General features: G+C 43.1%; 1 protein-coding gene across 10 annotated transcripts in view; it reads right to left on the bottom strand.

Annotated features, from left to right (window-relative positions):
• The window catches only part of NCOA2 (nuclear receptor coactivator 2), a 245,448-nt gene that overhangs the window by 110,567 nt on the left and 108,773 nt on the right, over positions 1 to 26,108 (bottom strand). The window contains exon 1 of one of the 10 annotated variants that reach the window (XM_016152954.2): positions 6,947 to 7,039. The exons of the other annotated variants lie outside the window; for them this stretch is intronic. The gene's annotated coding sequence lies outside the window, so the exon portion shown is untranslated. Of the gene's footprint in view, positions 1 to 6,946; positions 7,040 to 26,108 lie in introns of those variants that run through there. 10 annotated transcript variants of the gene reach the window in all.

Below are 26,108 nucleotides of genomic sequence, written 5' to 3'. Positions count from 1 at the left end.
TAGGAGGGTCCATCAGCAGAGACCGAAGACAAATGATAAAGCTATAGCCATACTTTACTTTCCCGCTCATTTGCCAGGATCCAGCCACCAAGCCTGAATGGGGTAAATTTTTTCCACCATGAATCCCGAGGAGAAACCGTGACATCACCAGGACTAGACATGCCTGTTAACTATTGAAGTTCGACCTGGCCTGAGTGAGCCCCCTCTGGAAGGCTGTGCGGACACACACTCCCCTCCCGGGGATCTGCGAGGACATCAAGCGACTGACAACAGACCTCAGGTCAGTGGTTCATGCGCCAGGTGCTCTCGGCGTCTGAAAACGAGGGTCTTCGTTTGGATTCTCTGCTTTTTGTCCCTGAGTGTTCCGCCATAGCAACGGAGGGAGTTAAACGACCCTGGAAACAGCGAGGTCTCCAATTGCCAAGAAAAGCAGAGGTGGCTGAGAAAGAAGGCGCGCGACACACACCTTCACCTGCGGGACGCCCCGCTCCCGCCCAGTCTCGCCGCAACTCGCGGTCCGTTTCCTGCGCCAGCCTCGGCTACCCCGTAATGACACGCTCCCTCACGTGGCAGAGTCTGAATTAGCTGTGCTTCCGTCTACTGCAAACCAAACACCATTTACACAAACGGCAAACGAAAAACCCATGCGTCAGCCTTAACGTGTCTGAAGTGGAACAGAAGGTCATTAAAGCACAAACATTTTAAAAAGTCGCTTCAGCCTTAAGTGTAGTTCTCTCCTGTCCCCATGTTCATCCTGTTCTCGTTCCAGAATGGACCGGCAACTCCAGTAACAGCGCCATCTGCACCCAGTACACATAGTAATTTAGAGCACGGACGCTAGAGGCAAACTTTCTGGACTTGAATCCTACTCCACTATTTATGCATTAGCTGTGTGACCTTGGGCAGGTTCCTTTACCTCTCTGTGCCTCTGTTTCCTCAACTGCAAAAACAAGTCTGGGAGAGCACCACCAGTGTTGTAAGAACTAAACGAACACACGTGAGGTCCTTGCAAAAGTGGACGGAAGCCCTTCATAGGTTAGCTTTATAACTAACGCAGTCGTTTGCTAATGTAATTGTTCTTACCAAAAGGCAGGGGGGGAAAGCAAAGCCTATAAAATGTTATCATTAATATGATTAACATGCATAAATAAAATAACACTTAAAATTAGACATTTTATCACTTAAAATTCTAAAACAGGAAAGTAAAATTTGGAAGGGATAATTAAAACAATTTAAAAATTTTAAAAGTTCTTGTTCTCTGACAATGTTTCAACATAATATTATTTATCATTCATTTTGACTAGAATCTAAGGATTTACCGAAGCAAAACGTGAATTTTACATATAAACCTCATACAATGCTTTTACGACCCTTTAGGCCAGGGACTCATTTAGCATCATAATTTAACATCTTGAATGATGGAACCGAGCATCTAGCTTCTACCTCAACACGGGCACGATTCGTTTTCTCGCGCTTGGCTTTATTGTACGTCGCCGCTGTTTCTTCACAAACCGAAGGTCTGAGCACATCCCACAGGCACCCTCTGCCCACCGGCATCTCTGTGCCACGTTTTGGTAAGTCGCACAATCTTTCAAACTTTTCCATTATTATTATACTCGTTTTGGTGAACTGTGGTCAGTGACCTGTGGGGCCACGGCCGTGACTGTCCCGGCCGCTCCCCAGCCTCTCTTCCTCTCCGTGGGCCGCACCATCCCTGATAACGGCCTCCAAGTGTTTCTGTGAAAGGAAGAGCGGTTACACACTCTCACTTCACATCGAAAACTAGAAATGATTAAGCACGGTGAAGAAGGTGTGTCAAAAGCCAAGACAGGCCGAAAGTCAGGCCTCTTGTGCCAAAGTTAGTCAGGTTGTGCATGCAAAGGAGTCCTCGAAGGAAATGGAAGGTTCCACTCTGGGAATGCATGAATGATAAGAAAGAAACACAATCTTGTTGCTTGTGAGTAAAGCTTTAGTGGTCTGGATAGAAGATCCAACCAGCCCCAACATTCCCGTAAGCGAAAGCGCAGCCCAGAGCAAGGCCCTAACTGCTTAATTCTGTGAAGGCTGAGAGAGGCGAGGGAGCTGCAGGAGAGAAGCCGGAGGCCGCAGAGGTCGGTTCATGAGGTTTAAGGAAACAGCTCCGCAACATAAAAGTGCAAGGCGAAGCAGCAAGCGCTGATGTGGAAGTTACAGCAAGTTACCCAGAAGGTCTAGCTAGGCTAATTCGTGAAGGCGGCTACACTAAACAGCAGATTTTCAGTGTACACGAAACAGCCTTATATTGGAAGAAGATGCCATCTGGGACTCTCACACCTAGAGAGAAGTCAGTGCCTGGCTTCAAAGATTCAAAGGACAGATGCAGCTGGTGACTTTAAGCTGAAGATAATAGTCACTTACCAATCTAAAAATGCTAGAGCCCCTAAGAGTTATGCTAAATCTACTCTGCCTGTGCTCTACGAATGGAACGACGAGGCCTGGATGGCAGCACACCTGTTTACACCATGGTTTAGGGGATATTTTAAGCCCACCAGTGAGACCTGCTGCTCAGAAAAACAAACAAACAAACAAACAAAACGATTCCTTTCAAAATATTACTGCTCATGGACAGTGCGGCTGGGCACCCAGGAGCCCTGCTGGAGGCGGACAGTGGGGTGCATGTAGTTTTCACGCCTGCGAACACGAAGTCCACCCTCCAGCCCATGGATCAAGGAGTCATTTCAACTTTCAAGTCTAATTATTTAAGAAATGCATTTCGCAAGGCTACAGCTGCATAGACAGTGATTCTTCTGATGGGCCTAAGCGAAGTTAATTGAAAACCTTCTGGAAAGGATTCATCATTCCCAACACTTTTCAGAGCATTTGTGGTCCATGGGAAGAGTTCGCAATATCAACATTACCGGGAGTTCAGAGAGAGGCTGATCTTAACCCTCACGGGCAGCGAGCGCCAAGGGGTTGAAGACTTCGGCGGCGGAGGTAACTGCAGATGTGCTGGGAGCGGCGTGGGCACGAGGCCTGGGCGTGGGGCCTGCAGATGCGCCTGAGCCGCGGCGTCACGGCCAAGCTTTGACGGCCGACACGCTGCTTCTCATGCACGAGCAGAGAAAGCGGTTCCTCGACAGGGAACCTACTCCCAGTGAAGACACGGTGAAGATTACTGAACTGACAACAAAGGATTCAGAATATTACATGAACTTGGCTGACAAAGCATTTGCAGGGTGTGCGAGGACTGACTCCGATTTTGAAAGACGTTCTACAGTGAGTAAAATGCTACCGACCAGCATCGCATGCCACAGAGAAACAGTTGTGAAAGGAAGAGTCGACCACAGCCAACTTCGCCGTTGTCTTATTTTAAGACATTTCCACAACCTTCGACAACCACCACCAGGATCAGTCATCAGCTACCAGTATCACCAAGGCGAGACTCTCCGCTGGTTGAAAGGTTATGACTCACAGAAGGTCAGACGATGGCTGGCGCTTTTTAGCAATAAAGCACTTTTTAATTAAGGTGATTTTTTTTAGACATAACACTACTGCACACTTAACAGACTGCGGTAGTAAGAAACATAACTTTTATATTCACTGGAAAACCAAAAAATGTGTGCTACCCGCTTTACGGTGATAGTCGCTTCACTGTGGTGGTCTCAAAAGAGCCTATGGTATCTCCGAGGTGTGAGAGGATATATCTCAACTTGACTGGTTTTTTAAGAAGAAACAATTTATTCCAATCAAGAGTACAGTATTTGGTGATTTTTACAAAATCTTTAAAAAATAAACCTGTAATTATTAAGTTATCTTTAAAGTGAAAGCGAATACACGCTTTTGTTACACCATATTAGTAACTCTTACATTACAAGCTACAACCCTGCACGTTAACTGGGAGCCTGGGAACGAGAAAGTCGCTGCTACCACTGACACCCAGAGCAGCAACGCCAAGTCCTCCGCCTTAGTAAGGACCACGGGCGGCGCGTGAGAGAAAACGGGCAAGCCCGTGGGTCCTAACCTTTCTCAGCATCTCCGAGTGGCAACATTCAGAGTAAGCCTCGTAGGAGGGACCCAGGGACAACCTGCTGGTTGTTGCTCCGACTTTTACACTTTAGGAATTTTACACCCTTTTGGCTCCCAAAGAATTAAACTACATCTAAAACATAGCCCAGTACCGCAATCCTGTCCAAATCTTCCCATTTACTGTCGCGAACAAAAAAATTCCTATGCACATTTCATTGAGTTTTAACCACTGAATACAACGATTGCCTTCAATTGCATCTTTTCTTGCCCTGTCTTTTTTTACAAATTAAAAATTGCTCCAAGAAGCAAACCCCCTCAGCCTGACAAGATCAGACCTGGTTATAATATTTGTGGTTAATTATTGTGGTTGGAATTCTGAAGTGTAGCAGGATTTGCAAGCTAGTCATCTGGCTTGTTTAGACACTACCCTGATGTCGAACTTGTGTCTTTTAACTCTAATAATAAGACTGGGGTTCTTCCTTACTCTCCAACCTCTAAAAGTAAAGGTATTTTTGGATAACATAATATAAAAGTATTTTAGAATGTAAAGGACTGATATTTGATGTGCTAGGAGAAAAACACCATGGTCAGGAAAATAGTCCAGTTTTAAGAGACTGTAAACAGAACAGACTTTTTTCCTGTTGTGACACAAAGGACCCAGGAGAGAGCGCAGACGGACACAGTTAGAACTGCCGTTCGAACCCGCTCATGTGAAAGGTCAGCAGGAATGTATCCTCTGATTGGTTAAACGAGTTTTACCAAAAATTCCTTTTAACTATTTAAAGTTCCTATAAAATACAGTAAGTCCTCACTTAACGTCCTCGATGGTTAACTTTGCCGTTCAGTGAAACGGCATATAACGCAACCAATTCTACTACAGACTAATTGATACAAACAAGAATTAAGCTCCTACGGCTTATTTCTGGTCACAAAAACATCACCAAACTTCTAAAGACCTAAACACTTGAATATTAAACACTGACATAAATGTGAGCTAGACTCACAAAAAGATTCACGAAAACGTGCAAGTGGTGGCCAGAGCCTGTCCTGGCGGCTCGGGCCACAGAACGGGGTCTGGCCTGGGCAGGACGCCCGCCCATCGCAGGGCCTCTCACAGCCACACGCACTCAGACGGCACAGTGGTGCCACATTCCCCGCCCCCCAAGTGCACAGCTCTGGGACGTGGGAGGAGCCCGGAGAAAAGCCATGGCGAGAGTGTGAACCCCACACGGCGGCCACTGTGGGAGTGAATTTTTTCTTTCTCGTCCAGGTTCCAACAAAGAGACGTTGAAAAACGACTATATTATTTGAGGACCTGCTAAGCCCGATAATCACATTTATTGAGGCTGGGTTCCAGTGACAGTTAGGTTATCATGTTGATTTAAATGTCTTATTTGCCTTTGTTTTCTCTTAGTGTTTCTCAGTGTCTTGTAATAATAGTAGCTGCTCAATAAAACACCTTGACTTATCCCAAAATCCTTGGCTCATTTCAAAGGCTTTGGATAAGGGAACAAAATAAAAGTTAATAGCAGAAGAAAAGGAAAACAAAGAAAGCCCAAATAACCTGGCTATAAAAATTTTATTATTAAAAAATTTTAACATATGTTAGTAACTTTGGGCTCAAACCAGTATGCAACCTTCTGTCTTATAGCCTACTAACAAAAATGTGAGAGTCCTACAATTAAAAAAAAAAAAATTGTCAAACAGTCAAAACTACAGTTAATTAACTGTTTATTTGAACCAAATTGTCCTTTTATGTGGATAGATTAAACTAAGGTGTCATGTTTTATTTTTTTGTTTGTTTTTGTTTTTTGGAGAAAAATCCCACTATAATAAGATTAATGGTTTATTAAACTATATTGGGCTAAGATATGGTTTATAGGTATTATAAGAAAGACATTCTCCTGTACTTAGTATAATTAAAATTTATGTTTGGTTACTCTCACCATTGTTGATTGGAAAAGATAAAAGAATTCTTTGTAAACTGTCTATACAGTGCATAACAGCCTGAGAGATTTCTTACTTCCTCCAATGACATTTTCAAAAGAGAGAGGTAAACAGTATAGTTTAGTTTCAAAATAAGTGATTTGGAAACACAAACCCCCAAAGAGGGCATATCTGGTCTAGAAGTTAAATGAAAAATATATTAGTGAATTCATTACTCCAGTACAAACTGTATAATAGTTAACCTTTTTCCGATAAAGCTTATGATTATCTTTCACCAATCTCAGATTTTTAAGTACTACACCTGCCAAGGTTAAGAGAAAGGTACAGACTGCTAAGAGAATTAATAGCATTAGCATGAGCAAAAGTGGACAAGCACAGTCTAAAGATTAACTGAATGTTTGTAGCTTTCTGAATATAGTAGCATAAGGATGCAATAAATCAGAGAAAGTTAGGTACTATGCATATAACAAGAAAAAAAATCTTTCATTCGAGGTCTCAGCCAAATAAGAAAGCTTTATTTATTATCTAACCAAAAATTAAATAATTTCAAATTCACTGCAAAGCTCCCTTTTAAGTTTAAATTACAAAAGAATACTGGAAAAAATAGAGATAGAAACATAAAGCTTATATTTACTTCCTAATGATTAAAATTTGCATTGGATTCTTCTTCTGAATTTTAGAAAATGCTTGCCAAAATATTTCCTAAAACAAGCATGAGACTGTATTTGGCCACAAAAAGAAACTGCAAGAAACCTTTAATCACTAAAAAACAAACAAACAAACAAACAAAAAACAAAAAACAAAAACACAAAAGCAATAAGAACAAGGACAGGGTCGATCTTGATCGCATCGCGTCTATTTGTTCCGGAGAGCAGAGCCACTGCCTGGCTGTCACGCTCGGCTCTCCCTCTGACAACACGCACATCCAATCCACAAGCACACAGAATTCCAAGAACATCACCACATATTAAGTCAGAGCACTTGTGACACACACCTTGGAATTGTCCACAGCCTCTGCAGTTCAAGCCAGGGCTCAGCAGCTTGTCTTTCTCTTCACCAGTGATGGAAATAAAAATACCATACATCACTCTTCCAAAAAAAAAAAAAAAAAAAAAAAAACCACCCCACAATTAGCAATACATTTATTGCCTCTGAGATAAATCTCTCTTAGCCCAAACCCCCATCCCGCCTCGCTGTAAACCCAGGCACCCGCGGAGCCCCCTGCAGCTTATCTCCTCCATCGTTTGTTTCTAGCTGACAAACTAGCCTCACAGATCCTTTTTTAGCTGCTGATCAGACAGATCCCCCTTTGACAATCCAGCATGGTGGAACACTCGAAAATTCTTCCTGCTTCTATTCTGTTGCTTGTTCTAAAAACGAGTTTCCTTTTCATTGAGATAATAGCCTTTTCTGCAGTCACATGACTCAGACGCTACATTAGCAGAGCTTTATGATAATAGACTAAGTAAGCCTCTACCCCCTCCTGTTATTAAGGGGATGACTCTCTCTCTCATTCTCTGTCTCTCTCACACACACATACACACACACACACACACACACACACACACGCATAATAATGCACATATGTACTCACATACACAAGTCTAAAATTATTCACTCTTCTTGGAATTATGACAAATAAAAAAGTGTAACCCTAAAATGAAAATGCTGACAATTTCTAAATCTGCTGCTTAAAATAAACATTCTGATGCACGGTCCCCTCCTCTGGGAGGACGCGGCACACTGGCCGTGAACACCCCGCTGTGGGCCGTAACACGAAGTGGGGCAGTCAGGGGCAAACGTGCTCTGTCTTGTTCCCTCGATCTCTGCCCCTAGCGACTTAAATCTGATCGATCTGGCATAATGAACACTTGGAGGACATTGTGGCTATCCACACATTGGAAATGAGCTCCACACATCAGTAAAACACATGTAAGCACAATTTTAATGCCAAAATGTACTCTCATTAGAAATACACCCTTGTTAAGTCATTTATAAGTTGTTCCAAGCAGAAAAATATCCCCCTGGCCAAAACGACCTTAAAATATAACAATCCCAAGTTCCTTTAAGTTTGGTGCATTTGATCTATTTCTGATAAACGACTGACTCTCAAAACACACCTGTGAAAACACGAGCACAGGGCCTGACGCACAGTGGCTGCTCCGTCATTTTTTTCCAATGTTCCTGGTCACACGCCGAAGTCCCAGGCCAACAAACAGCAGCAGATTACACGACGTGCCCACTTCATTCTCAGCTATGGTTTGCTCCATATTTAAAAATTTTAAATCTACCAGTCAAGCCACTTTGGGAAGGGGTCAAAGTATAAGAAGGTGCTGAGAAGCTGCCCCAGAAGAAAGATGGGCCGCGCGCTGTGGGAGGCAAAGGGGGCGAGCGCCAGCCACGCTGAAGGAGACTTTTACTCCTTATTCCGCATCTTTTACTCCTTGGCTGTAATTACTGCCTTGGTTTTCTCATCTCAAACATGGAAAACGCAGGAGATCCTTTAATAATTTTTCTTTAACTTTCATTTGTGGTAAAATGCACATAACATAAACGTTACCATCGAAACCATGGAAGTCTCTGCAGATCAGTCCGGCAGTGATAAGCGAATTCACACAGTTTTGCAAGTTTTGCAACAGATCTCCCAAACTTTTTCATCTTGCAAAACTGAAACTCTACACCCATTAAACAACAACTCCCATTTCCCCTTCCCCCCGCCCTGGCAACCACCATCTATCTACTTTCTGTTTCTATGAATTTAACTACTTTAGGCACTTCATACAAGTGGAATTATAAAGTATTTGGTTTTTTTGTGTGTAGCTGTTTTAAAGGATAATTATTTTAACACCTGTAGATCAAGACAAAGAGTTTTCATCTCACCAAATCATTTTACATAAACTGCATTATTCATAAGTAAAGCAAGCCAAAATTATATTCTTTAATATAGAAAAACTAAGAATTGTTATAGATGCAACTACACAGGTTTATTATGAGCTATCTATACAAAAAAAGCTATACTTTCTCAGAACTTAAAGTATTTGGCAATTCTAATTTCAAAACTCTTCGTTTACTCTAATTAGATTAACCACTCAACATATAAATAACTTGGATAGGATGGCGTGGGCGTTTACAAATTCTCTTTAATTCACTGAAAGGAACCATAACCCCATAACAGTCAGAATCGATTCCAGGTGTCAATGAACGCAAACTTCCACAAGGACCTGAGTGAAATCTAATCAGGAAATAAAACGTTTGGACACTAAGAAAAAAATTCAAAAACTTAAAGCGCTGGCACATGGCAACATTTCATCACAAAAAGCCAAAGAACACTTCAGAATTTTTAAGATAACTAAACTAATTGTTAAAGCCGTAATCATTTTAATAGCCACTTAAATATTTTCATTCTGCATTTAAAATCTTAAGTCAATAATAAGCCAAGGAATCATATGCAATTAATGTATCCTATGGAATTAATCTCATAGTAGATATGAGAAAAAAACTTTTTAAAAGAATAGAATAAAAACTACAGAGTGGGTTCCTGAAATCCACCTACCTAAGTTTGTCTTTTTTCCACTCATAATGTCATCAAATCTTGGGTTATCATAGAGATCATTTATTTCTGTGAGCTCACTCACAGATATTGAAAATTAACACCATGTGTGTTCTTTATTAACTACTATGGGGTTCTTACAACTTGTTTCTCAGACAGACCATGCATGGGCTACAGCACAGAGTTGTGAATTCCCTGATCAAATCAAACTCAGTAAGAAAACGTCTCCTGCCAAACACATCTAAGTAAAATATCTCTATCCAGATTCTGTGCTCACACTTAGACATGCATTGCTGTTAGCAAACCTGTCTCTCTGCCATATTTCCTGCTGGCAAGCACAGACAGGTACTTGTCTAACTACCCCCCTGAGTGCAGAAGGTGGCTACAGCAGATTTTATCATTAGGAATGCCAAACTTTTTTCTTCACCAAAGCAGTAGTGTTTACAAGGGAATTAGACTAGATAATTTATAAAGTTGCTTCCAGCTTTAATGTTTTCTCTCTCTCTCTTTTTTTTTTGCTCAAAAACTATTTGACAAAATGCCAAAACAGGAACAAATCTGTAAAACTGGTTCAATGGAGTAAAAATTTTAATTAAAATATTTTAAATGTATTTAAAATAACAAAGGGCACATTTAGGCCCAATGCCAAATCCTCTTAGCCTAGAGAATTTTTTTTTTTTTGGTAGCATTTGCTTACACAGTTGGATGCTAACAGAAGTTAGCCCTATACCCTATAGAAGACTTAGGAATTAAAGTCCTATCCATGGCAAATATAATTTCAATGTGAAAGTGAACTTTGGTAGAAGAAAAATCTGTAGGACACCTGAGGTAGTAGAAACTGGAATAAACAGCAGTAGACGTTATTTACAACACCAAATAATATTAAGAACACAAAAATAATTACATGGTAGCTTTAACGTTTTCTGATGGTAGTCATCTATATCTATATCTATACTATCTCTACACACACACACACACACACACACACACAGTGGTTGACTATCATTATATGATGTGGTTCATATAACAAGGACCCAATAAAGTAATGTTTTAGTTTCTATAAACTGAGGTGAAATTCACGTTCGGTGCAATAAACAGATCCCCAGAGCCCTGACAAACGGAAGCGCCCGTGCAGTCCGTGCGCCTGCCGAGGGGTGGCCGCCGCCATCACCCCTGACGCGCGCTTACGCCTGCTCTCAGGGTAGCTCCACTTCCTTCTCCCCATCCGTAACCGCGCCTCTTATTTTGTATTACTGCAGATTAGTTTTAATTTTTCTAGAATTTCAAAGAAGTGGCACCATACAATAAGCGCTCTTCATGCTTCTTTAAACAGAGGGTTTTTGAGAATCATCCATATTCTCGTGCACATTAATAAGTTGCCCCTTTTGAAAGCGGAGGGCTGGTAGACTTCTGGGTTGTTTCCAATTGGGTGTTTGTGGCAAACAGAAATCTAAGATGGTTCTGCAAGACCCCCTATGCTCTAGGGGTACAGACCCTGCATAATCCCAGGGCTGTAAATATGGCGTATTTTTACCCCAATGACTAGGGTCTGTTATATGGCACAGGTGACTTTGAGACAGGGAGATTACTGAGGTGGGCCTGGCTTGACCCTGAGTTTTCTCCAGTCGGGAGAAGTCAGAAATTTGAAGCATCAGGAGGATTCGATATGCTGTTGCTAACAGGAAACGGAGGGGACTCCATGTCAAGGAAGGAAGGCGGCCTCTGGGAGCTGAGGGTGGCGCCCAGCCAGCACCCAGCAAGGAAACGGGACCTCAGGCCTATGGCTGCAAGATACTGAATTCTGCCAACAAGAAGAGGCTGAAAGTGGATCGCCTCCAGGCCTCCAGGCGAGCGCTCACTCTTGCTGACTCCTTCATTTCAGCCTCGTGAGGCTGGGAGCAGAGAATCCAGCCACACCAAGCGCATTTCTGATCTACAAAACAGTGAGCTAATAAATGGATGTAGTCTGTGTAATTTGTTATTCAGTCAAAGAAAATGAATACAGAGTTATTATACACAAGCTGCTACAATACACGTACAAGTCTTATAGGAGACATAAGCTTGCATCTCTTGTAGGTAAATACTGAGGAGTGGAATTGCTGGTTAGTGGATAAGTAGATTTTTATAAGAAACTGTCACACTGTTTTCCAAAGTGGCTTTGCCATTCTACCCTCGCAGCCGCCATGTGTGAGAGCTCTGGGTGTCCCACACCCTCACTAACATTTGGTGTTGTCAGTCTTTTTAATTTTAGCTGAAATCCCCGATCTGTTAGCAGGCTTCTCTACACATGGGGCCTAATCCTCGCCCATCTCCTTCTCTGCAGAGTTTCTATAACATTTATAGCGAACACCTCGTTAAGGCCCATTTCGTGTCCTGTGTGCGCGTCCGACAGGGGTGGGGTCCCCCTTGCTGGCATGCAGCACAGGCACGAAAGGGCAAGCCTCTCACCCCTCTAGCTTCTCAATATCACCTGCCCTAGTGCTGCTCACATGCATATGTGGTCAAATGTATGTACTGACATATCTTCTCAAAAATGTAACTATGTAGCAACGTGAAAAAAACACTTTTGAAGAGGCCACATTAGAGGGAGGAAAGACCTTGGAGTTACACTCATTTGCATCCACCCATATACTAAATATGTGACTCTTGAACCATCTCTTAACCTCTGAGCCCAGGCTCCTCACCTGTGGATGGGGGCGAGGGGCATCTCCACCACGCTGTTATTATGAAGATTCTGTGAATTACAGGGGGAGCAAGTAGCACAGGGCCTGGCTCAGGAGGACATCAACTGACGGAAGCTGTTATTAGCTCTTAGTTCTATATGAGGTTCAGCAAAATGAAAAAGGGAAACAACATCTGTCTATTATAACTTTAAGAAATGAACAGAAGAGAATACATTCAATAAGGGCTGGATGGGTGGATGAGACCACGTGATTTCCATTCTCATTTCCAAACTTTTAGTATTGTTGTTTTAATAACTTTAAAATGACAAAATGTCGATAACTTCTAAGGCTGAGTAAAGGGTACATGAGGGTTTATTATACTATTCTAAATTTCTATAATACTAATTTAAAAAAATAAACAGTACACTGTACCCCAAAAAATGGCAAATCTTTAATCTACGAAGATTCCTTGATACGCTACGAACATATATATTGTTTACTCATATGAATAAAAATGGGATAAACTCTGAAAATGTTGCATTTAACAAGTTGTAGAGTGTGAACAAACTTTAAGTCATTCAGTATTTGTAAAGCCATTAGCATTATAGCTCTATTTTATAGCTAAATATCAAATCTTTTAAACCTGATAAAATATCAGAGAATATTTAAACTGTTAAATATACTTTTAATGCAATGAGGAATAAATTTTGTAAGCAGTAAGATAAGAAAGCAAAAAAGACCCATGCCCGTTCCACCTGGCTGTTTTCCTTAGGCACACATGCCCATAGAATTATGTCACCTGGACCTCTGACCTCCTTCCTCAAGAGGCAGCCAGGGACAGAGCAAAGGCCTGTCCGTGAATACCCATCCTGCGGCTATGGCCCCCCTGACATTTAACCAAAGATGCAGTTCTTGGCTACGCAGGAAAACGAGCATTCGCGAAGGCCCCCTGTGCTAAGCCACAGCGAGTGCCATTCTGTCGCGCCGATTCCCGGCTTCTGCGGACAGCGCACCACCGTCTGCGACAGACTCTACCGCGCAGAAGGGAACGCGGAGGGCCAGGGCGCCGTCACTTCTAAACGCGACTCTGCCAAGTTGCCACTTCACGAAACGAAGTACCACACAGCGTTTCCCACACTGCCTTCTCGGCATCTGTGCTTCATCCAAGGACTTCGGAGGCTTCGACTCCTGAATCAGATCCTTCCAGATTACTGCCCGTGTAAACCGCTCTGAGGTAAGTCACCTCTAAAAGGTGTTATTTATTCTCGGAAGCCACTGGAGCACCACTAGGCCCTGTTGAAATTCTTAAGTGATCTGTTAGCCAGAATTAATGAGAACCCTTGTGGCCTGTCAGGGTTTATCACTTTAAACCTCAGGCTTCCCAAACTGCCCGAGGCTCGGGGAGCAGATTATATATCTCAAGAATTTGATTCATTGATTAATCCAGTCCTCTGAGACTGGCGTGATTCCTTCCTTAAGACTCCGACAGGATCAATGACCATTTAGAACTGTAAAATCTTGGCGCTAAAAACACGTGAGCTGTCTAGTCCCGGGACCCCTGTAGTCGTCCATTCCAAATTTCAGATGATTTTGGATACCTAACTTCAGAATCGCATATTAATTAAGGAGAAAACGTCTCAAGCTGTGATGAAGAAGTCAGAAAGTAACCAAAGGCGGAGACTGAACTACGACGCTGCTTTCCAACGTGCGGGAGGATGGAGGTTCCAGGGACGAAGCGCGAGAGCTGTGACGGTGGCCGCCAGAGGCCCCGCACGCCTCATCCTCAGCTCTGCGCACCAACTGGACCCGCCCTCTGCCTCCGCTATCCTCCGGATGCCCTCCGGATGCCCTACGTGTGAGCTTCTCCCAGAGCCGGAGGGAAGTGGGAGTCACACGCGCAGGGGACCAGCAGGGCCTGGCTGGCTGTTCTCACCGGACCATAAAGGACACAACACTCCACGGGTAACTGACAGCAAAACCCTGTGTTCTTTCTTGACAACCTCTTTGAACCAAGATCTGACTAAAAGTTTTCAATTCACGAATTTAGCCACGTCGAAACAGAATCATCGAAGTTAGACAAAAAGCTCCTCTTTGAGGAGGTGCTACGTTCTGAGGCAAATAATTATTCACCACTCAAAATTTCCACAGGCCTGAGAGGCACTTGCGACAACAGGTGCTGAGGAGCGTGTGTGTTAACGTGATCGAGACGGCTGCATCTCTCACAGCATGACACTGTACCCCTGCGCCCTGAGCCAATTCTGACTCAACTTCAACTGTCACTTGTTAAATGCTTTTACATAAGGTGGATGATTTCTTTCCCCTCCCCCCCCCCACACCATTTCTTTTTCTGTTTTCTCCTTATTCTCTCCTTCCTTTCAAAATACCATTAAGATTATCTACCTGTTTGGAAGAATGTAACAACTGCAATCACAGTGGCAAGTATGGGGAAAGAGGGAGAATGTCACTGGAAGGAAGAAACGCTGCTTTAAAGGCCCGCAGTTCACAGGAAAGGGAAACCATTTCTGATACCCGACCTGATGCCTTTCACTTCTTCCTTGCTCTTTTTGTTTTTTAGTTTTAGATGAATTCATTTCATTCAATGAATATTTACTCAGCACCGATATTGTGTAAGGCACTAAGGCAGGGGCGAATTCCTGTCCCATAACCCAGGAGGACAAACGGAGAAGGCAAAGCTTACACAGAGTGCCAGAGCCATGTCAAGGTCTGGGCCAGTACAGAGCCCAGGGGAGGAGGCCAGATTCTGAAGGGGAGGCCCAGGACAGGCCCCGGGCTGGGGAGGCCCGGGACAGGCCCCGGGGTGCAGGACCGCAGGACTGCACCCAGTGTGCATGAGGGGAGCAGGAGGGCACACTTCTCATGCTGGTTCCAAGGATGAGCTTGTGACCCGAGCGAGGAGGCACGTCACAGAAGGTGGCGGGAGAAGGGGCTGGAGAGGGGGCCGGGGGCGGGGGCCGGGCAGGACGCCCTGAGCCCACAGGGCGAGGAGCCCGAAGCCCGCCCTGCAGGGCACAGGGAACCCGCGGGGGCTGAGCGGCTGGGACACGCGGCTGGTAAAGGAGAATAGGTTTGCCACAGCTATGGACTTCGAAGCATGACTCCAGCTAGGAAGCTGCAGGAATAACATCGGTGAGAAATGATGAGATTGTATGTCAGCTAGGATACCTAATCTTTAAAAGCCTAACACAGCCCACAAATAAACCTTCGCATATATGGTCAAATGATTTTTGACAAGGCTGCCAGGAGTATTCACCAGGGCCTTTACATTTGTCTTTTCAACAAATGGTTCTGGAAAACTGAATAACCACATGCAAAAAAATAAATAAAATATTAGGCTGTTTGTTAACGTACTATTACAAAAAATAACTCCAAGTAGATCAAAGATATAAAAATAAGAGCTAATTTATAAAATCCTTACAAGGAAACACAAGGGGAGAGTTGCATGGCATTGGACTTGATAATGATTTCTTGGCTATGGCACCAAAAGCACATGTAACGAAAAGAAAAAAGCAGAGTGGGTTGAATTTCATCAGAATTGAAAACTTTTGTGCATCAAAGGATGCTATCGACAGAATGGAAAGCCAACCTATGGAAATGGGAGAAAATATCTGCACGTAACGCAATATTTGATAAGAGATTGATATCCGGTATACATGAAAAAAACTCCTACGCCACAACAACAGCAACAGATTTTATTTAAAAAATGAGCAGAGCACTTGAATAGATGCTTCTCCAAAGAAGACATGCAAATGGCCAGTAAGCATATGAAAAGATGCTCAGCATCATTAGTGACCAGGGAAATGCAGATCAGAAGCACGATGAGACACCACTTCACATCCATTAGGATGGCTATTATCAAAAAAACTAGAAAATAAGTACTGGCAAGGATGCGGAGCACTGAGAACCCTTGTGCATTGCCGGGTGCATGGAAAACGGCACAGACACTTTGGAAAACTATGTTCATCCCTCAAAAAAATTAAACACAGAAATGTCGCATGAATTCCACTTCTGGGTAGGTACCAAGAGAACTGAGAGCGGGAGCTTGAACGAGCACCTATGCGCCTACGTCCACAGCAGCCCTATTCCCAACGGCCAGGAGGTGGAAGCAACCCGAGTGTCCACTGACAGACGAATGGATAAGTAAAGTGTGCTATGTACATACCACGAAATATTTATTCAGCTGTAAAAAGAAAAAAAGTTTTGACACGTGCTACAAAATAGACGGACCCTGAAGATACGCTAAATGAAAAATGTGTCACGAGAAGATTAGAACCTCTTAGAGGAGCTTCCTGGAGCTGTCAAATTCAAAGAGGCCAAAAGCGGAGTGGCAGCTGCCGGGGGCAGGGAGGGAGGGGTGGGAGCTGGGGTTCAGTGGTACAGACTCTCAGCTGAGGAAGATGAAAAAGTTCTGGCGATGGATACTGGTCATCGTACAACACTGGACAGACTTAATGCCACAAAATTGTAACTTAACAATGGTTAAAACAATAGTTATGTTATATATATTTTATCACAATTTTTAAAAAGTCTAACATATCTGTAGTTAGAAAATGCTGACAATGTCATCATATTCAGAGTTTTGCAATATCGTTACTATTGCCTCAATGAAAGATGTTCTCTGTCAGTTACCAAAATAGGGAAGATTTACTTTGATTCACAAGAAAAAATTAAAACAAAACAGAAGTGATTTCTACAGACCTCAGCTGTGGCAAGCATTATGTCTGGCCTCTACGCAGAGACGTGAAAAAACAACTCACACATGTGAGCATCCCGTAGGATGAGGTGCCTTGTCCGCTCGATAATGATCGCGTTCTCCAAATCCGGTACAGCCACCCGCTGTGCACCCTACGTTTTAAGTGATTTATCTTATTCGTCAGTAGTCCAGCAAGTACAATCACCCCAATTTTGAGTATTTTCTGCCAAACTTATAAAACAGAAGATAAAACCAAGTGTCAATTAAGCAAAAGAACCTCAAAAAAAAAAAGGTAGACAACACATTTCAGAAGAACAGAATAATTTAGAGATCAAAGATCTTAAGAACGAAAAGCATACATAAGTGACTCTATATGACCTAGGCTGACAGATGATTCCTAATTTATTTTTATTTTACTGTGATAAAGTAACTGATACACATAAATTCAAAGACAAAAATACTGAGCTCAAAATGAGGCTTCGGGTCTCTCGCGGCCGAACCCTACCCTGCCACGGAAGCCATGAAGTCTGGCAAAATGCACAACACACGTGCCACACTTACTTTCTCCCCTTGCACAGCAGACATTGCTAATTAATCACTTCTGAGCCTGCGTGTGGCCTCTCAATTCTTCTCAACACAGCACTCCAGGCAATCACTATAATCAATAGGCGCTGGCATCAGAGATGAAGTCTGCCTGCCATCCCAGCACCAGGGCGAGGTGGGAGAGAGATGTGGGGTGGCCATGCATCACACGGAGGAGATCCAGCAGAAATTCTGCTAATGGGAAGAGGAGGTCACCACAACCCAGATCGGCGACAGCGGCTGCTACGTGAGTGGAAATCGAATCTGAGGATCTGGAGCAGCTACTGCACTTTTCTTAAGCCTGTTTGAGACATGAATAAAGATCGAGCCAGGCCCTGGGGGATATAATGGACTCTGTGGTTCTTTGAAGACAGTTTTTATCCTTGATAGGACTGAAGAACGAGGGGCATAATTAGGTGTATGTTCTTGGAGTTTCGCAGGCGGAGAAAGTTTCCAGCGACTCACTATCTGACTGAGTTTGCTGCTTCCTCCTGAAGTTCTACTAAAACTACATTCCGAACCATTCCTGGAAGCAGCTGCCGGAGCAGGGGCCGAGAACGGAGGCCAACTTGCCAGTGACCAAAAAGTTCTTCAAAGATAAGCTCTAGAGCCAGCCTGCCTGGTGGAATGGGAGCCAAGGTGCATGTAGCCTTTCCACTGCTGTTCATCGAAGAGTCAAGACCATGGTTACGTTAGGTCGAACCCAGAAGATTGTTTTGTTGCTTCTGATGTTTATTATATTATATTTCCCCCTTAGGCATGGTCAATTTCATTATAAAAAGAATCCCCTTCTTTACAAGCAAGACATCCTACTCAGATGACATCCGGTTAAAACTATTTAAGAGATGAAACAGTTTTATTTTTCATGAAACACATTTAGTGCTTACCACGTGCCTGCCGGGTACTGGTCCAAGCTTTGTATTATGCTATGTATCTCCTTACAATACTCCCATGGAGCTGGTCCTATTATTGCTCCCAATTTACTGGAGGCTGAGGCAGAGAGAGGGCAAGTAAAGCTAGGAAGTAAAAATGCCAGGGCTGAAGTCACAGTCTGGGTCCAGAGTCCCAGCTGGCGACCCCTCCGGTGTCCACAGAGAGAAGCGAGAGCACGCGGTGACCACCAAGCACATGCCGACCCTACGCCCCGAGGCGAATGGCGTCCCCACCGGCTCCTCCAAACACCATACGACGCAGCTTTAATTTTCCCCTTTTAGAGGTGAGAACACTGAGGCTCAGGGAGGTGAAGTGCGGTGTCCAAGGTCACACAAGAGGAAGACTGCGAACACCAGCCGTTTACGGGGTGCGAAGCATGTGCCAGCCGCTGGCGCGCATGTAGAGTTTAATCCTCTCAACAGCCCTGCAACACGGGCTCTAATTTATCCCCATTTACAGCTAAGGGAAATGAGGCTGGGAGGGAAGTTTGGCAGTTTAGAGTCAAATCAGCAAGAACGAAAATCCAAACTCAGACTAGTTGAGTGTCAAAAATCCCTGGTTTTTCCCCTTTGATACTGCTGTTAAAAAAAAAAAAAAACAAAACAAAAAACACCACCATACACCAGCTGCAGCGCGCGGGCACTGTTAGGAGTACAAAGAGGACTCGCTCCGTTCAGTGCGTTTCCAGGATAAAGGAGAAAGGACTGCGATGCAGAGCGCTGCCATTCTCTACACCTGACCGCCATGTCCGCCAAGGCCCCTCCTGCGTGGGGGCGCCCTGGACACGACAGCCAGTCACCCAGGCACAAACCTTTGCCCCCCGACCTTACAGTCTAGACAGAGACAATAAACGAGACAAATAACTACGGGACACAATGTGCGAGACAGTGACACGTGCGAAGGAAGAAAAGGGGACGCGGGGTGGGGGTGGGGGAGGAGGGTGAACTGCGGAATTTCGGGCACGGCAGCCGGACTCTCCGCTCTCTGCTGCGCCTCTGGACAAGCGGCGTGCGACCAGCCTGCGACGGCCCAAGTGCCCGAGCTTTAAGAACCACGGACAAACACATCTCACCACTTCCTTCGGTCTTGTCCAATCCGGCCTCTGTCAGACACGTTTTGCAACACTGTCCCTTGGCTCCAATGACACCGCCTCATCATGCCTCTCCGCCTGCCCACCTGACCGCGGCTGGGCACGCTTCTCCCGGCCCCCAACCCAAAGCGGCGGGGGCGCTACACCGAACGAGGGCCCTGCTTCTCCCTGCTTCTCCGGCTCGCTGCGAGCCCTGCCTGCAGACCCGACCTGCTGGGGCGGCGGCGCCACCACAGCTCCCCCGAGACCCGGGGTGCACCGCGGGCCTCCCCGGAGCCCGACTTCCAAGCTCGCGCAGACTCGCGACCTACCTGAGGAAACTCCCTTCCTGCACCTGCCGCTTCTCACTTTCTGTCATACACTAAGTTTTCTTTAACTCCTTTCGCTCTCGAAATTCAAACGCAATCAGTTCCCAAGATCTTTAGATTCTACGTTGGCAGTTTCTTTTGATCACACCATCCTCTTGCCTGACACCTCTGCAGTTGTCAGAATTTCCTCATCTCTTTCGTAAGGACTAGCTGAAGTACTGAAATTTTTAAATGATTTATTAAAAATAATACAAAGACACATGGACATGTTTATATAGTCATCAAATTGGACAACTTTTGCAATGAACAAAATATATCTCTTCATATTTTTAATGGAATAGGTTATAGTATACATTCCTTTTATCTCAAAATAAATGCTCCTAAAATGCATATAAAATGTTCTTCACATATCAAATATAATTTTTCTGTTGAATCGCTTAACGCTGGAGAAATGTGCTTCCATGAGAAAGAAATGTCATGCTGATGGGGCTGAGCTGAAGTCCAGAGAGAGCCGGCCACATGCCTGACGAGTGTACACTCCAACAGGGCCCGCCGGCCACGTGCCGGGCCCCACTGGTTTAAGGCAGTCACGTCTGAAAGTCAAAGGCAGTTAAAACTGGTCCGAGCATGGCAGGAGAAATACAGATGCCTCGTCCACGGACTCCTTGAGTGGTCCATGTTGGACAACTTAAACATGCAGCAAAGCAATACGAACATAAATTACGACATTCTCCTCTTCCCGAAATGAGCCCATTACTTAGGATCGCGATCCAGAAATTACATTTTAAAATCCGTTATAAGACAATTAGGAGAAAATTAAAAACATTTCACTGATGTATAATATACATCGGAAGCGAATCCTTTGAACTATCTTGCAGATAGTTTTAAGTGTCAACATAACGGCAACACTCCCCAAAGGGTTTTCTTAAGTTCAACTAAACGTTCGGACTCACGCATTATTCTAGGCAACGTCCGGCACCAGCCTGCTGCGGAGGGTGCGGGCAGGGCCACGGCTCGTCAGCAGGGAGGCACTTCCACAAGGCTGTGCACCTGTGCAACTCAGGTCCACACCGGGCGGGCGCAGGAGCTGCCTCTTTAGAAGCTTCCTGATCCATAGAAGCCAGTATCTCTTCTAACAAGTTCATAGTCAACGCTTCCAAGACCTCAGCAAGAGAAATGCTCACTTATATTTCATTTTTCCTCCTATTCGAGATGTGGTTTACCAATCGGGGTCATTTTTAACATATATAATGCTGTCTAGAATCAGAGTTGATTTATAGCCTTATTGGAATAGTGTTACGGAGTTATCCAAAGGTTAAAAATGCCAACCTGTAGGAAATATAGTCAATATCATAATAACTATGGATGGTGCCACCTGGATACTAAACTTATCATGGTGAGCACTGTGTAAGTTATATAAATGCCTAATCACTATGTTGTACACCTAAAACTAATATAATATTGCATGCCAACTATAATCAAAACTAATTTAAAAAGAAATGCCTACCTGAAGTATTGGGAATACATCAATATCTACAAATCAATATGAAAAACATCTCAGTAGAAAAATGGGCAAAACATTTTAACAGGCAATTCAGAGGAAACACTAAAATGGCCAATGTATAAACTCAACACTAATCATAGAATACACATTAAAAGTAAAAATGAAATACCCTTAACAGTACCAGAAATTAAGTCTTAAATCACATCCTACAACCCAGCAATTACCCTCCTAGGTAATACTCCAGAGCAATTCTCTTAAGTACTCAAGGTGACATGAACAAAAACGTTTGTTTTTATAATCACGAAAAAATTGGAAACAATCTAAATGTTATCAAAAGGTAAACAGACAAACTGTGATACGTTCACAGAATGGAATATTGTACATTTGACTGACCTGCAAGTAAATACATGTGTATTATCTCAAAAACACATGTTACGGGAAAAAAGACAAGTTGCAAAACAATATGAACAATGTGATAACTATTCAAGCTTTGAAACTATAGAAAATGATAGCAAATACTATCGACAACTAACTACACAAAGAGTGAAAGTAAAAAGCAAAAATAAAAAGCCTGGGTACAATAAGCAACGAATTCAGGATAGCAGTTACTGCTGTGAAAAGAAGAGAAAAGCATATATATATAATCCAAAATGGGAGTTGAAAAATATTATAATTTTTACTTGGTAAAGAAGAACAAACATTTTCAATCCAGACTACAAGAATGCCATAACCTTGGTAGTTCTCAATCAGAACACACTACGAGATGCCGCTTCTCTGATAAATTTAAGACCATTATTCTGTTTGTAATTCTATTGTTACATAGAATTTCTCTTTTCTAAAATGGTCAGTAAGCAGGTTCTGACAAGCCCTCCTCTCGATGCCAGGACCCTTGGTCCAGCTCAAATCCAGTGCCCACCAGTCTAGAGGAAGACTGCCTCTCACTGTTCTCGCCTCTGGTCCTTTCCTCTTCATTTCACCCCCAAATACACCCTGTGTACCAAGAGCAAATCAATCAACATAAAATGTCACTTTAGTAATGTCACTCATCAGATCCTGGGATTTAAATCTTGAATGGCAGCTACTGCCTAGAGAGTAAAAGGCAAGCAAGCAATTGAAGCTCTCACAGAAAGGTGTCAAAGCCCGGCTCAAGGCTGGGCTCCTAACAGAACCCTTTTCCAGTCCTTTACACAAAGGGCTCCCCGGCTGATGCTCTGTTCAGAGCCCGTAGGCTCACTCATTGCTCTTCTTCCTCTTCATTCACGCCATGTCTCCTGCCTGGAATGCCACCTCTCAATGCCGCCTGTCTTCCAGGTCTCCGAATATCAGCTGTCTTCCAAGCTATTGCCACAAGCCTCATCTCCCCCATAAAGCCCTCCCTAACCAATTTACCCCAATCTGGACTCATCTGTTCATTTAAACATTTATTGGACACAGGCATGTGTCAGAAGACATGGTTTGGGGGCACACATAGAGTGTCTATGTACACTACACATGAATACAAAACTTTTTTGGTCTTTCTGTTAATGTGTATATTGACCTCAACTATGCTATAAGCTTCTTAAAGACAGAGCAACTAACAGTACTTTTTGGTAAGCAGGGTTCAGTAAATATTCTCTGGTTAAATAGATTTTGAAATGATATAGTTATATTATCTTTTTTTTTTTTTTGACCAAAAATGATTAACCCTTGGAGCTTTGAATAACTACATTTTCTTGTCATATACACATCTGCACAACTAGAACAATGGACTTGGAGTCAGAAGGTCTGTGTTTGAACTTAGGCTCCACTACTTAGCGCCTCTGGCCACATGGTCCTCTCTCTCACTGACCTCCACAGAATGAAAGTACTCACACCTATCTGATAAGGCTTTCAGGACTCTTACAAGGAATAAGTAAATTAGGGAAAGGTCAGTGTGATTATGCTAGAAGTGTCTACCACTCCTATGTTAGTGAAACTGATATTCACTACGTTAGTCTCAATAGATGTCAATATCCTCACTTTCTGAGAGTTTATAAAGATCCATTTTCTTTCTGCCAGGCGACAGGAATAATGTCTTTGACTAATACATGAAAGAAAGGAGGATCTACAAAAACAGTCATTAAAATATTTTAATTATATGTTAAACAATAATTTCTTAAGGCCGTAAAATTATTCTATTTTTAAAATGTCTATCATTCTATTTATCACATGAAGTAAAGTATAAACTGTAGGTATTTATAATCCTGCTAAAGTACCAATGAAAATGGAGTTTGTAAAAGAATAGAGAAATGATAAAATTGCTCATTAGGATAAATGTGATCTCGAAAAACTTTTTACTTCCTTTTACACAAAATCATTTTATATCTGACTTCCTGATTGAAGTATAATTCATGGGAATTCATTAATAATTGACTAGCTGGCCTACCTGGTTTTTCAGAAGAATTATTAACTTCTGTTATAAATCCCTGCTGCTCCTGCAGGCAGGTACCCATATGAGAAGCAACTGGTCCTGAAATCAATTTCCACAATTTGGAGTCTGCCCCGCGATCTTCTGCAGCTCATTCTGTAAACCGCCATTTGCGCTCTGTCCTCATCGTCCTGATGTGCAAGGCCCACCCCTCCCGCTCGGCAGGATCGTCCCTCCCTTTCAGCCCCTGGGGACGCACACTGAGACCCAGTCCTCAAAGCCAATTTCCAGTAGACTGTCTTGCCTATAAATGCACCCTCGAAATTTAACAATACGCAACCTGGCCATTCTTATCTGCTGTGGCAACAAAATAAATTTGTTCATTGAAGCCTTCGGTTTGTAGGCAAAATCTTATGTTAGGCACATTTGACTATTTTTTCCTACATCTTTTCTTCCTAGGTCACATTTTCTAAGCCACAGTACAAAGTCTAGGTAACTACTCTGCGGTATTTAATATGATGGGCTCTGATGCCAGGACTGTTCAAATTCTGGCTACGATGGTCACTAGGTGTGTTACCTTAGAAAACCTGTTTCTCTTCCCCATGCCTCGGATCCTCTCCTGAGGAAAGAGCAACCACCACCTCGAGGGGTTGAAGTAGTAAACGAGTTAGTGCAAGTAAAACAGAACAGCACCTGATGTGAACTCTGTACAAATTCTACGCTTTTAGTAGGAAGTAATACCAGTTACTGTTACATATAGTTCCATTGCTTAAACGATAAAGGTTGAGCAAGTATCTTTCTGGTGAGTAGGCCCTGTTAGGTTTACAAAATTATAAATATAACATTATCAGCTATCTCCTCGGCCTACCTGTAATAATGAATATTTATAATTGTATTCCCTGCAGGTTTATTTTTATAAGGAAAATATTCACTAGGAAAAAAAATGTAAAAAATTGGGAAAAGTGAAGAAAGGAGGGAAATGCTCATATTTCCACTATCTGAAGACACTATTTGACATTGTAATGTATTTATTTACAGGAATTTTTCGAACAAAACCTAATTTAAAAAAATCATTTGCATAACTGAATCCTACAATTTTTACCTAAACATCATCACAAAAGTCTTTGTCCTCATTTCAGCCTTTGAAAACACAATGTTTAATAGCACCGTGATATTCCAAGTTGAATTCATATATTTAAAGCAAACATGGCAGGACTTTCTTGTAAAAACTGCAATCACGTCACTGATTCTCACCTTAACACTCAAGCACACTCACCATAAAAGAATGGTAATCGGGATCTATATTCATGGGTATATCGATTATTTCCTATAGTACAAATACCAGCATCATTTCAATGTTTAGTATAGCCAAAAACAACAACTGTAGCATGAAACTAATCAATGCAAGAAGAGAAAAATATTAAACGAAGTTGTGGCTTCAACTTAAATGTTCATTTTCAAAGAGTATTACCAATTTTTTCACTAGAAACAAAGACGAACCCATTAACAACTTTGATCAACATACAACATACACATATTTACAGTCTGATTTAAAACGAGTCGATCTCCATTCGTCCACCATAAAAAAAAAATCATAGGTGTGCCTATGCTGAAACTTTAAATTTCAACCTAAAAGCTGAGGAGCGCCTTCGGTTATCACAGAGGGTCAAAAACACATTCGAGGAAACCCCACCACCGATTTTGCCACATTCGACACACACCATTTCATTCTGATTTACGTGTATTGTGGAATGATTACCACTACAGGATCAGTTAACATCCACGATTTCGCACAGATACAATAAAAGGAAAAAACTTTCTCCCCGTAATGAGAACTGCTGGATCCACGCGCTCCCTTAGCGACTTTCCTGCACGTGGCGCAGCACGAGGCGCAGCACGTGGCCACGCTGCGCGGTGAATCCCTGGTGAATCCCTCGTGTTTACCTTGCACGTTACATCCCCACGCCTTACTTATTTGTAGCCGGAAGTCTGTACCTCTTCTTGACCCTCTTCCTCCATTGCACCCACCCTCCATTCCCTCCCCTCTGACGACCACCGGCCTGCTCTCCGCGTGTACTCCATTTTGACTAACAGCAATCGGTGAACATGTTTCATTTACAAAAACGGTGAGAGAAACACCGTGGTTTGATTACACGAGCCATGAACTGGGAAGGTGAGAGCCTGGATTCATGACCCACGAGAGCCAGAAAAATCACTTACTAACTATGGACCTTCACTTTAAAAGAATTACGTGATTCGTAGGGCCTCTGTCAGCAATAAAATAAAGATGCGGTGCTACCAACTGACATGCAACTCCGTTACCACCACGGGACAGGTAACTCTTATTGATGGACGTCATATCTTAACACCTGGAATTATGCTCAGTGCTGTCCCAGACAGTCTGCGCTTCTTCACTATATAAATGAATT

The sequence above is a fragment of the Rousettus aegyptiacus genome, unplaced genomic scaffold (genome assembly GCF_014176215.1).
Source record: "Rousettus aegyptiacus isolate mRouAeg1 unplaced genomic scaffold, mRouAeg1.p scaffold_m13_p_15, whole genome shotgun sequence".
Taxonomy (NCBI): domain Eukaryota; kingdom Metazoa; phylum Chordata; class Mammalia; order Chiroptera; family Pteropodidae; genus Rousettus; species Rousettus aegyptiacus.
Note: the sequence above shows the minus strand (reverse complement) of the source record. Positions and strands in the feature narration are given on the sequence as shown.